The sequence below is a fragment of the Pempheris klunzingeri genome, chromosome 1 (genome assembly GCF_042242105.1).
Source record: "Pempheris klunzingeri isolate RE-2024b chromosome 1, fPemKlu1.hap1, whole genome shotgun sequence".
NCBI lineage: Eukaryota > Metazoa > Chordata > Actinopteri > Acropomatiformes > Pempheridae > Pempheris > Pempheris klunzingeri.
In genome coordinates, this window is record NC_092012.1 from 34,924,484 (window position 1) to 34,938,632 (window position 14,149).

General features: G+C 46.7%; 1 protein-coding gene across 5 annotated transcripts in view; it reads left to right on the top strand.

Moving 5' to 3' along the window:
- adcy7 (adenylate cyclase 7) overlaps nucleotides 1–14,149 on the top strand; it is a 49,692-nt gene continuing 35,543 nt past the window's right edge. For all 5 annotated transcript variants that reach the window (XM_070834765.1, XM_070834772.1, XM_070834779.1 and 2 more), the window contains exon 1: nucleotides 1–79. The gene's annotated coding sequence lies outside the window, so the exon portion shown is untranslated. The remainder of the gene's footprint in view (nucleotides 80–14,149) is intronic.

Below are 14,149 nucleotides of genomic sequence, written 5' to 3' on the forward strand. Positions count from 1 at the left end.
TGACAGAGGAGCGGAGCACGCGCTCCCACCGCACCGAGCCACAGGTGATCAACCCGCGAGCCCCGAGCACACCTGACAGGTGAGTACAGACTCTGGGGTCCGGGGAAGCAGGGGGTCCGGTACCGGCCGCCGGAGGAGCGGTTTGACTGCGGCTCAGCCGGAGCAGAGACGGTTGGAAGTCGGTGTGTGAGCGCAGAAACATCCCCCTCCGGCCGGCGGAGCTGGAGGAGAGCCCGGAGCCCGGAGCCCGGAGCTCGGAGCCCGGAGCCCGGAGCCCGGAGCCCGGAGCACGGAGCCCGGAGCCCGGAGCTCGGAGCCCAGCCACCACCGTCCGGATGGAGAGTCTCTGCCCTGCGGAGCTCACCAGGCGGTAACGGTAACCGGACGATGATTTAACGAAACACAGCGTTCATGAACTTAATTTAACGTTAACCAGACGGTAATCTAACGGTAATCTAACGGTGAGGTAACGGTGAGGTAACTTTTCCATCGGTGACCTCAGAGGAATTTAACGTTAACCTCTAACTTTAACTTTACTTTTCTCTGACGGTAATCTGACGGTAAACTGACGGTAATCTGACGGTAAACTGACGGTCATTTTAAATCCAAGTTAACGTTAATATAACGTCGTTTCTCTGACATTAGCCTGCCGTTAATAATATAACTATCAATTGTTTAATCAATAGTTTATTTCAGTTCATCAATACTAGATAATATATAATATATCAAAATATAGATCTGATCAGAAGTACATGTGTAGTAGTACCACTGTGTACTAATACTGTTAACTGTCAGTGAAGTAAAACTACTCTAATACACTGTGTACTAATACTGTTAACTGTCAGTGAAGTAAAACTACTCTAATACACTGTGTACTAATACTGTTAACTGTCAGTGAAGTAAAACTACTCCAATACACTGTGTACTAATACTGTTAACATGTCAGTGAAGTAAAACTACTCTAATACACTGTGTACTAATACTGTTAACTGTCAGTGAAGTAAAACTACTCTAATACTCTGTGTACTAATACTGTTAACATGTCAGTGAAGTAAAACTACTCTAATACTCTGTGTACTAATACTGTTAACATGTCAGTGAAGTAAAACTACTCTAATACACTGTGTACTAATACTGTTAACTGTCAGTGAAGTAAAACTACTCTAATACACTGTGTACTAATACTGTTAACTGTCAGTGAAGTAAAACTACTCTAATACTCTGTGTACTAATACTGTTAACATGTCAGTGAAGTAAAACTACTCTAATACACTGTGTACTAATACTGTTAACTGTCAGTGAAGTAAAACTACTCTAATACTCTGTGTACTAATACTGTTAACATGTCAGTGAAGTAAAACTACTCTAATACTCTGTGTACTAATACTGTTAACATGTCAGTGAAGTAAAACTACTCTAATACTCTGTGTACTAATACTGTTAACTGTCAGTGAAGTAAAACTACTCTAATACTCTGTGTACTAATACTGTTAACATGTCAGTGAAGTAAAACTACTCTAATACACTGTGTACTAATACTGTTAACATGTCAGTGAAGTAAAACTACTCTAATACTCTGTGTACTAATACCGTTAACTGTCAGTGAAGTAAAACTACTCTAATACACTGTGTACTAATACTGTTAACATGTCAGTGAAGTAAAACTACTCTAATACTCTGTGTACTAATACTAAAAGTTCCTCATCCAGACGAGCTGAAGTTAAAGTAGAAAGGAATGAAGTACCAAAAGTAAAAGTACTCATTATTTATTCATTATATTGACTGATCATTGATCTTTAATAACTTTTTAATCGATCACGTACCATCTCCACCTCTAGTATGGCATCATGATGATTGCAGTAATCGTGATAATGTAATAATGTGGTGCAGTGGCAGTGTTTCCCTCTGAGATGTGCTGGAGTAGAAGTACTCAGGTCAGGTACAAGTACCTCTGAGCCGTACGTAGGCAGTGAAGCGCTGTGATGGCGTCTCCTCTCATCTGAGCGCGCTCACATAAGTTTTCTGTGGTCGTGTAATCGCGGATGATTTCCGCGGACCTTCTCTCGGCCTGTGCCGCCTCTCGTCGTCGTGACTTGGTGTTCTTCCAGCTGAGCCTGACCCCAAATATTTTCAGAGCAGGAAATGTTTATTTTTTACAAGTGTGCTAAAGTGCTGCAGCTGAGCGGAGATGCTGGCTGGGGGGAGTTTATCTCTTCATGATCTCCTCCTACACCGAGCCTCCTCGCCATCTTGGTCTGTGTGAAAGCTGCATGCAGCGTGAAGCGGCGGCTTTGGACGGAGCAGGAGTTCCTGTTGTAGTGCAGCTGGTGGCTTTAACATTAAGCTAGAGCAGTTTGTAAAGTGAGTCGGTTTGACTTCACTGACGGCACGACCACTACTGCAGCCAGAGAGCACGGAGCTCAGACGGCCTGTGTGGAGAAAAACAGAAATGTCACCCTCTTTCCGTTTGTGTGGCAGGTTTTCAGAGATCAGTCCACCGCTCAGATGTCTGCAGCCGCTCCAGTAATATGAACACTGTGGACCAGCCCTCGGGCACTACTTTCTGATGAAGCCCTGAATCGGTTATTGATGCCTGAACGTGGTTTTATTAACCCAACGTGTGATTTAGCAGGTGTAGAGTGTGTGCTGGGAGGAAGACATTTCATAGAATGGTTGGGTTTAGCTGAAAGGCCAGTGTAGTCAATTAGTCATTTAGTTTATAAAATAATAGTGACAAATGCCCTTCATAGTTTCTCTGAGACCAAGGTCGTATTCTGTCTGAGCAACTATCAAAACTAACTATTAAAATATAGAAGAAAAGCAGTAAATCAGCACTTGAACCAGAGATTATTTACCACTTTTGCTGGAAAAAATGCTAAAACAATTAATTGATAATTAAGATAGTTGCCAAGTCAATTGATGAATCAGTTACTGGTAAATTTAAAAAGGCGACCTGGCTCCATGTTTCTCACGTGGCTCTGGTCTTACCTGGCTGGCTTTAGACACGACAACACATGCTAACGTTAGCCTGGTTAGCCTCCGAGGCTCACACAAAGACCAGCCTCTCCTGATTCCTTAATTTTAGACTCCAGAGGACGAGCGGTTCAGGTGGTAACATTTGGTTTTACCGGTTTCATTCCCGTATTTGGATTAATATCAAACCGGTGTGAAAAAGGCCCCGACCCTGTGAGCCAGGCTACACAACAAGGATCATGTCACATTCACACAGGGTTTACAGTATACAGGTGGTAAATAATAGTAATTAGATTGTATGATAGTTCAGGAATCACAACATCTCTCCAAATATAAAAGGATCAGCAGCAGACGTGTTTTAAAGCTGCTTCGGAGCCGTTTCCTCAGGTTTGATGGCTGCTGGTGTGTTTGCTCTGTGAGCTGATGGGAAGGATGCCTAGGCTCTGGTCAGGATTAGGTGCTAACGGTGTTTTCTGCCTCTGTGATGGATGCAGCGCTCGTCCTCACGTCTCTGTCCATGTGGATCAAACATGATGGGGGTCACCATCTGCGCGTGGATCACAGCCATGAGGCGTGTGTGTGTGTGTGTGTGTGTGTGTGTGTGTGTATGGGTGGAGCATCATTTGGATGATTGCATCACTAATCCCTTTGTAAATGGAGGTAGCTTATGGGGTGGGGTGATGAGGAGGACTGAGCTTCGTCATCATTATGGCGCCATTATAAATGTTAATTAAATAGTGAGTAAAACAAAAGTGTGAGTCTGATCAGAGCGGTTAAGAATCAAGTGAGAGGCACTGGTGTGGAGGTCTGAAGCTGGACTGTCAGTGTATAATAGATGTAAGAGCGCTGAGCGGCACAACAGTGGGCCGGGGTTACATTCCTGGTTATGGATCAGCGGATCAATGCTCCGCTGCGATGCCCGGGCCCTTTCACAGAGGAGCCGCAGTCTGAAGTGTGACACATACGTTGGCATTTGCCATTGGTGTGCAATTATCCGCTGTGACGCTGTGATGTATCTCATCCTGACACGATGGGCAGCTTGTTGTTGTGATTGTGCATGTTATCACAATAATTTCACAGTTTGATGGATCGGGACAGGGGCCCGTCTGTTGAGGGTTGTGCAGCACTGGGCGCGCTCACAAACAAAAAGCTCTGGGACAGTGACGACGCCACAGAGTGCGGCCTCGCTGCCGTTGTTTGCGATGAGTCTCTTAATAAGCAGTGGTGGAGTTGTTTTGTGTTTCTTTCTCCTCCGTCATGCAGCCTCAGCTCATCGTGGAGGCAGTGCTTCCCAACATCACGCTCAAGCAGCAAAGCTCGTCCAGAACTGAGAGTCTTTACTTTTCACATATTAAAGGGATAGTTCGGATGTTTTGAAGTGCAGTTGTATGAGGCACTGAAGCCGCTCCGTCTCTCTCGCCAGACTTCATTGATAAAACAGTCATTTCCATTTCCAGCAAACTCACAAGTTCTACAAGGTAAAATTGCTGTTTTTATTAATGGAGTCTGGTGAGAAAATGGCTTCAGTTCCCAATCAGACAGGCCTCTTCATCGCCAGTCTGCCTCCCTTTTGTCCTCTGAGAAGAAGAAGTGGTGTTTGGTCTGTTGAGTTTGACTCCTCCTGAGTTTTGTCACAGTTACACGAACAACACACCCATTAGTGGTCACGTTAGTTGTTTTTATACCTCGTCTGTGGTGCTAAAGAGAGCACTGCTGCTGACCTGTGGTTTACCTAAACACACACACACACATGCATTCAGCGCATACATTGTGACCGTGACCTCGACAGGAAACACCAGGAAGCGTGAGTGCAACAGGTTGTCTTCACTCCATCTATATCACGCTCTCTTCTCGTGCTGCAGCATCTACTCTGCTGCTAACCGCCCTCTTTTTTTCTCTTACAAAGCCTACAACATCACACGCAGCATAAAGTTGATCTGATTTGAGTTATTCAGAGTTATTTTGGATCTGTGTGTGTGTCATGTTAAACATACTCCACCTCTCTGTTGCTGAACACTTCCTTCCTCTCTGCGCCTCAGCAGAGAAATACTCATTTTCTGTTGTCATTACACCCCATGATGTTTTCCAAATGCCTCTAGCTACTCATAAAGCTGATGATTTCACCCATTTCTCTCCCGTCTCCCCCATCCTGTCTCTCTCTCTTTGTCTCTTATCTTTTGTTCTGCCTCTCCAGCAGCTCTCTCTCTCTCTCCTCCTCAGGCTTGACATGAGAGGGTTTCCTCTCTCTCTCTCTCTCTCTCTCTCTCTCTCTCTCTCTGTGGACAGTGTGCTAATCCCTGAACACTCACTGGGGACTAATCGGACTCATTAACTCTGACTCTGGTGCTTCCAGCCAGAGATCACCGCTAATCCGTCTTCGGCACAGCCTTTGCCATTCATGCTGTAATTGTGAGCTCCCTTTCTCCTTTCCTGTGCATCTTTTTAATGCAAATTAACAGAGACGTTGAGTTTAATTTATCTTTATCAAAAGATGACGTTACCTGTACAAAGAGGTTTTTTAAAAGGACGCAGTGGCCCACATTTAGCTGCAGACATCACCTGAAAATGAGCTTGTCTTCACCTCAGAGTGTGAAGTGAGGCTGGGATGTAAATCCATGTTTAAAAACGGAGCAGAATCACCGGTCAGCAGGTCATCGGTTAGTGATTCATTTCCACCAACGTGTCTGGATTGTTTTTATGCCTGTTTGATCTATTTAAAGTGAGCCCAACCTCACCTCAGTAGTCACTGGTGTGAGGGTGTGAGGCGAGGCTCTAGGGTGGGGGTGACCTTTACTTGGCCGGTGCCTCTCTCCGTCTCTCACTCCCAGGATTTCCCTCCATATTGTGCTGTGAAATCATAGGAAGCTTCCCCACTGTAGGAAAATAAGGAGTCAGAGCAGGACGCCGCTGGGACGGGTTCTCTAAAGTCACTCGGGGCTCAGAGGTTTGTGTCATTGACGTCATCAGATCTGCAGGAGACTCAGTCTCACTGTTTTCACTGAGCAGTGGAGTCTCTGGGCGGCCGGCCTATTTGTCTGATGTTCAACACTTGTGTTTCTTTAACCTCTTGACAGCTTGAAAGAGAAGACTCTGTCAGTTTGCGTCAACACACATTCATGCTGCTAAAATCAGCAATCAATCAGAACTGATGGAGAAAAAGCCTGCCCATCCTGAAACCCTGCAGAGTGGGGATGCACCCATCCTGATACTGTTAACAGATATCAGCCAATAATCTGGGATCAGTGCCAACGGAGCCCATCCACAGGCGAGCTCAGTCCAGCTCCGTGCTCACATCTATGAGCTACGTCCTGCCTCGGCAGCACACCAGAGTGATCAGTCAGGTCTGGTGTATGTGGTGAACTACGCCACACAGAGAAGCATCCTTTAACAAGTCTGCAGATAGATTGTTGAAAAGCGGAAGTTAGCAAAAGGAGACACAACATTTCCGGCACTCCTGCCCCCCTTCAGGAGGTTCGGGGTTTGAAGCTGACTTGGCTGGCTCACTGTTTTCTCTGTGGAGGACGTCTGGTCTCTGTGTGTCTGGGTTTCTGGCTGGCTGGTGAATGAGCTCCTGAGGGCTGCTCCAGGGCTCTGATCAGGGTAGGCAGGGTAGAGGATGGAGGGATGGGTGGATGGATGTAGAGATATTTAATTATCAGAGATGTTAGGGCATTGGTCTGTCTTTGGTCTGTCTTAGGGCCCCCCAAACTTTCTGACCTGTGGCTGTGATAAACAACATGATGCAACAGAGAATATGTCTGTGTTCATGTGTGATTTTATAAAATCCACCGTTCGGAGTGGATGATGAGCAGCATTATTACTCTGCAGAAAAGGTCCTGGGTTGTCCCCAGTTTTACTGAAAGTATCTGTTATTAATCATATACTTACAGCTATAGAAAAAGTCAAGCTAATGTACAGAACAATAGGCCACATTGTTCTTTTTACTGTCCTTTATTATTCAGCGGTGTGGTTGTGTGGGAATGACTGTGATTCCAGTCCAAATTGCACATCGTAACTCACAGTAACTTGGTGACCACCGGATGTTCTGCCAGTCTGATGCTGGCGACGTGGCTGTTTGGGCCCATGTATGCTTGTAAATGCAGCTCAGCTCGTCCTGGACAAGTTTTAGTTCTTAGAAATGCTGCTGCAGACCAAACTACCACACAGGGGAGAGATGGCAATTGACCCGGATCAAAGGTCCCTGGATGGACGGACATGAAGCGGGGACATTCCTGGTCGGCACCTTAGCCCAGGACCACCGGAGCTCCCTGGAAACGCTGCCATTAAAGGGGATCAGGAGAGTCACGCTTGGTACCAGGTGCTCAGACACTCGTCCTTCTGATCACGTGTTGTCGTGGCTGAGGTACTACCAGATAGAATAATTGATATTATTGGAGAGCAGAGTCCAAACAGGACGTCATCATGTGACGACAGTACAGCCTGAGAATCATCACATTTTTACGTTTTCCTCAGTATCACAGTCATCCAGTGACTCCAATGACAGCTGTCTGTACATCCATGCCTACAGTGCAACCAGGAACTGCCAATAGCTAATTCAGCCCACTTTTAACGGCATCAATTTTCCGAAATGTAGACCAGTTGGCTAAAAACGGGGCTCAGACAGGCAGAGGGACATATGGATTAAAATCAGTGACCCAAATTGAGCCGTGGTTACTTTATCTCAAACCTAAGTTAGCTAATGCTAGCCCACGTTAGTAATACAATGCTACCAAGTGGACCAGTTGGGCTTCAGGTGCACTCATGCTACAAAGCAGTGTAGTACCCTGTGTGTGTACGGATATTAATTACGTGCTGTTTTTTCATCCTTTGTTCTAGTGACATGGTCTAACCCTTAATTGTCAGTCAGTTGTTGTTGAAGGCTGCTAATGTGTCTTGCTGAGGAAAGCTCTTGAGGGGCCGTAAGAGGCCGTGCCCTCTCTTACTTGAGCTGTTTGGAGAGGAGGGCTGCCGCTGAGATGGGATGCTCTGGAGTGCCATTAGAGAAATGCCTCTTCACCCTGTTGTCTGTTAAATTGTTCAATTTCCTGAGCACCTTCCCCGCCCACAGCCCTTCTGTGAAAACACTAATTACAATCTGCCTTCAGCAGATTGGTGATGAAATGATCTCCAATGTGAGCGCACACTCATAGTGAATCATTTATTTATAACCAAAACAATGGAATCAATCACACACCCAGACTCCTAAACCTTGTATAATATGCCTGTAATGCAGTGGGATGAGATGATGGGTGCCTATGAAATAACCTTGCGTGGCTTCCTTCTGGATTGAACGCTGCGTCGAGCGTTGAAGCCCCTGCAGCCACAGCGAGCCTCCTGTGAGCGCTCGTTTTGAGTGTGGATGGTGCAGATGTGTGGGTGTCTCGCTCTCTCTCTCTCTCTCTCTCTCTCTCTTTTCCCCATTTCATTTTCAGTGTTTTTGTGCTTGCTGTGGTTCGAGGACATTATGTAATGCTTATGAGAGCACCCCATCTGGAGAAGGGCCATTGAGACGCAGAGTTTGCAGAACTCACTTTTGAACTGGAAAGCAGCTTACCTGTGAAAGACATTAGGGACTGAGTGAGGACACTAAATGGAAGGAGGAATTTGCAGTGCAGCAGGTAAACAGCTCTCAGGCATGAAGGACCTTTGTAGCTCTGTGATGATTTCCTCTTTGGCAGACTCTTGATGGAGTTTTGGTAAGTGTTGATTTAAGAAAACAAGCGTATTGTTAGTAATTCTTCACTGTGTCTGACAGTAAGTCTGAATCAACTCTACAACATCAGCTTCACTTTAGTGAGTGGGTGTCTATTTAGTTGGTACACAGAGTGCTGCTCTTTAATGGATGCTGTGTTGTCTTGATATCGTGATATGTGTGCATTCGCTCTTCCAGTGATGTGTAGTGTTTGCATGGCAAAGGGAGGCTTGTTACGCTCCGCTGGTTAACGGCTGATTAGCCAGATTGGCTCTTTGGTCGATGACCTGATCAGTAAAAACAGAGGAGACCCCACAAGATAAAGATGGGAAGCATTTCAAACACCACAAAATAAAGCCCTCTCTTCCTCCCTCTCTCTGGGAATAGTCTGCACCTCATGTACTGTTGGTTTCATACCAAGGTTTGGGACATAAAAACCTCTTGTACTGTTTTGGTGCCTAAACAGCATGTTGGGAAATGAGTGTCTGCTAATGTAGTAAAAGTGCTAAGCTAATGTCAACCAGGACAATGAAAGAAGCCAGTTATATCCAACAACAGCTTATCCAACCAGCTAATTAATGACTCGAAATTGTCGATATGTCTCACTTGAGGTTTTGTCAGCTTCTTCTGTGCCATCTGCAGGTGTGCTAACATTAGCTACAGGCACGCTAACATTAGCTACAGGCACGCTAACATTGCTGCTGCGAAGGATTTGACTTTTAGGCTTTCAGACTGTCAAACTCTGTCTGTAAATAGTGCACACTCATCCACCAACATGAAACAGCAGAAACCATTTCCACTTCCACTTAGTGACTCGCATGGACATAAAGATCTAAATCGAGATTGTGTCACTGCAGCCACCATATGGGGAAAAGTACAGGACAGAATCACCCTGGGTGGTGAGAATCTGGCACTGTCCTGTGGTGGTGGTGCACATAGTAGAGATGACCTGAATTGGTTCTTTGAGGAGTCCTGTTGTTGCTCTTGTGGAATCAGCAGTGAACTGTAGACTTGCCCACGCTGATTATAGGGAGATAAATCAGGAGTTAGAGTGACATTTACAAGTAGAATCTCATTAATTTGTGTTGTGGGAATCATTTTATTTATCTAACACAATTTCAGCAAAGTGAATCAGTTCCTTGTTTTGCTGATGCACCCTTTTGACCATGCTATGGCAACGGCTGTCTTCACAAGATCTGGTTTCTGTTGCTGTGTCACCTAACACACACACACACACACACACACACACACACACACACTCTCACTGCGTCCTTTGTGAGGCTGTTCTCACCGGGCCACTGCTGTCACCATTTGGGATGCAGCGGTCTGGTGAAGCGGCCCAAAGCTTTGGGCTCAGATGTCGTGCAGAGTCAAAAGGTTGCATTATGGTCGACTGGCCCTCCTGGGACGTTATCCCGTCTTCTGGTTGATACAGGAACTGTACCAAAAAGTTTTAGCACAGCAGCAGTGTACTGCCCCTCATTAGTCAGTATGAGAGAAAGAGATTTCACTGTTACAGCCAAGGGACACTAACTGCCATCACAAGGACAGAAGTGTCATGTGCTCATAAATCAGTGATGAATGTTTGGTCCTTATCTGTGTCTGTGCTTATCTACGCTAAACAGATCACCTTTTGTCTTCACATAACTTAAAACCGGTGGTTGCTTACACAACAGCATCCATCAGTGACTAATTGTGCAGTGGCTGCAGGTTCCCTTTTTGTGAAGCTGTCCTTGCAGCGTTGTTAGGGAAATGAGTCACGGTTGCCAAGGAAGTGAGATGGAGTGTGCGGTCGACTGTATGTCTCACGGTACGCTTGGCCTTCACTCAAGACAGACAGCTAACAGAGCGCTGAGAACCTGTCTAACGTTAGCGCTCTGCAGAAATGCATTCAGATTTCAGAGGAACTGAGAGAGGGAGGGAGAGGAAAGTGGAGAGGAGGAGAGTGCAGAGCGAGTGGGAGGGAGGAAACTGTAGAGCTTGTTTAAATACGTTTGTCTTTGTGCTGTCGGCTCATTTACAATATTTGGAAACTTAAAACGTTGTGCAATCGGCCATAGACTAACTGATAGATGTCAGTCGCTCAGTTATTGCTAACAGCTGAAGAGCTCACCGTGTTCCTCTTTCATATGAAACCTATGTGATGCAACAGTGTGGGTGTGTGGGTGTGTGTGTGTGTGTGTGTGTGGGTGTGTGTGTGTGAAGAATGACACTTGTGGTTTTAGTGAACTCTGGTGTCTCTGACTTCAAGCTGTTTCATGGCCGGTAGGGAGCGATCACTCGTTAATCAATCTTTTCTTTGGATTTCTCTGGTGCTGAATTTGGTAACGTTGCCTCTAATTGTCAAATACTGTATTCTTCCCTAAAAAGTAGAGATGTCTGGCACCCAGCCCAAGCAATAGGCTGAATCGGTGTTGGCCTTGAGGAGTGTTTCCACAAGCTACACATGGAAACTCTCAGTTTGTCCTCTTTGTGCTCCTGGTTGGGGTCGCACCCTCAACACACAGGACGAGCTCCTCACACCTGCATGAGTTTTTCTAAATGCTGCCCTCAGTGAGACGGTGACTCACATCTGGGAGGCTCTGCAGCGAAACTCCAGTCATCCCAAGCCGGTCCCTAACCTCGCCCTCCTTCACCCCGCGCAGCCAGAAACTCCTCTTCCCACTCAGCCGCAGAAACCCCAGGACGGCTGCTGCTGCCTGCACACATTCCTGACTGTGTGGCTGTTCCACGGCGGTGCTTCCCTGCACATTCTCTGGCTCGCAGTGGAAAAACATAGGAGGTGGCTTTCACAAGAAGTGTAACTGTAGCCGTGACCTGCGCTGTAAGGCGGCCGCAGACAAGGCCTCCATTGAGAGCCGCTGGAGAAGGCAGAGCCGATGTAAAGAGTGAGGAGGTTTGACTGAGGCTGCTCGATGATGATACGGGAACATCAGAGAGCGCTAATGAAGACGCTCGGTGAGGAGACGAGATGCTGTTAGTTAAATCCTCAGCCTCCATCCACAGCTCCCAGGAGGCATTTCAGGTAATGAGATCCCTCTGAGCTCCCTCTGCGTCACTCCCACCGGCCGACCTCTCACAGCTGTAATTGAAGGCTTAGCAGAACGTGCCGCGCTTACAGCACATGCAGTCAGCATTTCTTTACGCTGCTGCACATGTGGTGTTTTCCTGCTACACACCTACACCAGTGAGTCACCCCACCCGCCTGCTGCTGTCAGCCGTTAAATGTTTGGATCGAGCAGTTTGGCCCCTCAGGCGTATTCCTAACACCTGGAAACCCACAATGCAGCACTGCTCTACCACCAGTCAGGCTTTTATTGCTGTGGCACCTGCTTGGCGCAAGGGCAACTTATCAGTAGTTTTTTGAGGGATCATGGGAGAGCGTCGCTCAGTGCCCCGTCTCCTCCCCCGTCTTATAATAGCACCGTTGGCTGCCGCCGTCCTGCCTGAGCTGTGTTGTTTGGCTCTGGCTGGATGCTATGCAGTGTGTGAGGACGGGGTGTGTTTGACGGCACTTGTCGGGCCTGTATCTTTGAGCCGGAGCCAGGCAGCTGTTGCAGCCCATGCAGACTGACTCCGCCCTGCTCGCACACCCAGTGTCATGGAGGGTCCACGCTGAAGAAGGAGCTGCTTTAGCTCTGCTAAATGTGTGTTTCTGTGCTGAAACACATTGGTAGTCAAACCTTTTTCCCAGATTCATTTTAAAAGCATGTATAATTTTCTCTGGATCAGTTCCATGTACACAGGTTCATTCTAGTCCATCTAGACCGCCCCTCTCCTCCTCTTCACACTGATACTGTGACTAACAACGTGCTCGGGCATCCTTCCTGGCTTCCCACCCACAAATGCCTGAAACAGCTGTAGCAACGAAAATGAGCCAGAGTGGAAAACACTTGCACACGTGAGCATGTTCAGGCAGGCCGACGGTGACCGCAGAGTCCCAGGACGGGTTCACTCCATACCCTGAATACAAGTTAAAGGTAGCTGCAGTTAGTCCCACCCCATCACAGCAAACCTCTGCAGCTAAGAGTCTGTGTGTTTTTGCTTTAGAAATAGTTTTCCCACCCTTATCTGCACTGAACACTTGTAGTACTGAAATATTCTCTGTTTGTCTTGTGTGCGCTGCATGTTTGTGGTCTAACCTAATCTCCGTCTGGGTTCCACACTCCACGAAGGCCATTATAAAACCTGTGATTGACTCTGAGGTATGTTGATGATCATGATCATCTTGTTCTAATACTGAATAGTTTTTCAGTTCCAGTTGCCTCTCTGACTGCTGCCTGAAACATTAGCTTGACGTTGACGGTGGCTGAATCCATTGTTTGCCTCATAACCCTTTAGCACTCCCCGTGTGACCGGACCTGCACGGTCGATCCGCTGCAGCCAGTGGGCTCTGTTTTCATCTAGATATGAAGTACTTCTCTTAATAATCAAACCAAATTAGCATCATAGAAAAGTATGGAAGCCCAATGGTGCCAGTGTAACTAAAAAAGATCCTGTGAGTCATTAGAATAAGAAAATAAGGACTTGGATTACATGTGTATCTGTAGAGAAGACGTGGATCAGGTCTCTGTCCAGATGGGTTGTTGTGACGGTGTCCTGCACCTCTGAGGGTCACATGATCAGTGTGTGTTTGTACAGTTCATTGCTTTTATCCCTGTGAATTAAGGCGACACTCTGCTGGACCGGCTCCCACCTGTCGCCGCTCACACACAAACCTACATACATACATGTAACATCTTATATAATGTGATCACTTGAGATTAAAAATCAAATCAGAGCCTCAGATGTCAGGGGTTCATTCTGGGAGCGACAGGAATGTGTTTCTGTTGCTCAGAGGTACGATAGAGGATGTGTCCTTGTGAGAGGCAGACATTGAACTGCTGTTTCAAACCCAACCAGCTCCGATTTACATAATATTTGCCGGCTATGCTTCTGTTGGAGACCTTGAGGGCTGCAGGCAGAGAGGAGAGTGTGATAATGCAGCAGTGAACACTCTCAGAGCCACATCACTTCACATTTCCCAACACAAGACTTGAACAGCGTTGGGGATGAAGCCACAGTGTGTGCACAGACGCTCCCGGCCAGTTTTAATCCCCTCGATCTGAAAGCTTCGGTCTAATGTTGCACTAATGCACCGCCGCCGCCGAACATCAGGTCCGGTGTGAGAGTGTTTTGTGTTGCAGTGAGAGCCGCGTGGGAGCCGCTCTCCTGCTGTGGACCACAGTGGTATCGTCTGCAGCCTCAGCAGCTACTGTGGCACTGTATTTGTTCACCAGGTCACGGCGCGGTCGCCTCCTTTACCGAGGCAGCTGGTTAGTCCTCATCACAGGTCTCAGTTTGTCCCACAAATAGTCCAAAACCCTCAATTATTCAATTTATTGGAATATAAAGTCAAGAAAAACAAATTTACACATATGAGAACCTGGAACAATTAATTTTTTTTAAACTTTTTTGCACAGAAACAATCTGTCGATGATCAAA